The sequence below is a fragment of the Austrofundulus limnaeus genome, unplaced genomic scaffold (assembly GCF_001266775.1).
Source record: "Austrofundulus limnaeus strain Quisiro unplaced genomic scaffold, Austrofundulus_limnaeus-1.0 Scaffold544, whole genome shotgun sequence".
In the NCBI taxonomy this organism is placed as follows: domain Eukaryota; kingdom Metazoa; phylum Chordata; class Actinopteri; order Cyprinodontiformes; family Rivulidae; genus Austrofundulus; species Austrofundulus limnaeus.
In genome coordinates this window covers 22694-24684 of record NW_013952946.1, presented here as the reverse complement: position 1 = coordinate 24684, position 1991 = coordinate 22694, and positions in this window count along the sequence as shown.

Sequence of the window (1991 nt, the reverse complement as noted above, 5' to 3'; positions counted from 1 at the left end):
GGTGAAGTATCAGATGAATTAACAGAAGTCATTATTCAAACTTTGAGATGTTGCAGGCAGGATGAAAAAGGTGGAGTTAACAGGACTGTCTCTTGAGAAGATATTCACATTTCCGCTACAATCTTTTGCACATGACATCACAAGCCCCAAAAGACCGCCCACTTCGCTACGACGGACATCAAAAACCGTTTGTGCGAGTAAACTCCTGTACAGCTAGTCAAAAGAAAAGATATTTGGTGGACAATGGGTCCTCACATTAAACTAACCCCCCCACCCCACACACACACGCAATCGACCGCTCCCAGAGAACTACTGCTCATTTTCCTCGAGTGTTGTGTGCGGTACCAGCCGGTAACAAAAATTCATAAATAGCAATGAGTCAGGTTTGGCTTTGAATCAGTATGTTTTAAATTCAATAAATWCAAGGATGTTAAATAAACTGGACAATAAAAGAGGTAGAGCAGCCAGCTTGGGACCTGAAAGTCACAGGTTCGACTCCCAACCATACCCACATGTCATGGTGTGCTTGAGCAAGACACCCAACCCCCAACTGCTCCCCGGGCACTTACATAGCTGCCTGCTGCTCCACTTGGGTGTTTCTCACATGTAATGGGTCAAATGCAGAGCACAAATTTCGTCATTGTATGAGAACATGCATTGATGACCACTAAAGAACTTAAAGAAATAAAATTCTTCAATACCCAAGACCAAGACAAAAGTGAGTACAAATGCTGTCGAGTCCAAGACAAGACCTAGACCATGAAAAAAGTGATACTACTGTTACCAGGTGGTTTGGTTACACGGGGTTTTCCTTGTGGTCAATGTAGTTTCCCACCTGGGTTGGGTTCGTGAATGCACCTATTCCTCCCTCCCCCTTCCGCTTTCTGGTTGCGGTGTTGGCTGGCTCATTAGGCACCAGGTGCACACACCAGGAATCTCATTCWTAAAGGGCGTCGGCTGTGTGATCAGACACTGTACACGTAGCTGCAGGTGCATTTGTAACTTTGCTGGGTGAGCGCTGGCGCCGTGCTCCTCAGGTTTTTGCAACCAGTCAGGCTTCACAAGCGGGACGTTTTGTGAGGGTATATGCCAGTGTGTAGCAGAGTGTGACTGGAGCTGTTAATATACCTGTTTGATTTGTGGGGCTGTGACTGATTGCTAAGATTGCTGCTGCTTGTGCTCTCACCTTTGTGTGCATTTTGTTATTTGGATATTTTCATTGTTATTTTAATGCTCTCGTGTAGCTGGTTAATGTTCTGTGATTTAAGTGAGTGCCCAGTTGTGCTAAGGTTTAGAATAAGCACTTTTAGAATCAGCACTTAGCACTTTAGAACTAGTGCTTGGCACTGTAGAACCAGCACTTTAGAACTTTTGCAGTTCCACCTAATCAGAACTACAGTACCTCTCTTTTGTAGGATCTTTTTTACATGAAACCAACAAYTGAGTAATCAAAATTTGTGTTATCATTAAAAAAATAAAATTTTAATACTGTTAAAATAAATAAATAAATTTTGTAAACTACTTCTGTTTTGTCATTCTGGAGCCAGATCTACCTGAGTATTTTTAATAGGGAATCCCTAGATTATTTAGCTTTGGTTTAGTAATCTACCAGTTGGCCTTAGGGTCACGCCCTCTGAGTTATGATCCGGGTGCTTCCCACCTTGTTACACTACAACACTATCTGTAAGTGAAAAATGTAATGAAGACATACAGTTTTTAATGTTTAATTTTAAAATATTTACAAATTTTTATTTAGTGAGTATATATGTATCACAACACCAAGTTTCAGGTTATTATGAAAATTACAACATATTTAGGACAATGTGTGGAACAGTGGCGGATGCTAGTCTTTCAAGAAGAGGAAGCTCAGTTTCGGCCTACCTCATAAAATGTGTGGGTTATAAATTCTGCCTTCTGTTCCTTTTCCTTTGTTTAGTTTATAGTATTTATTCATTTCATTTTTAAAAACAAAACATTACATACAACAAAAC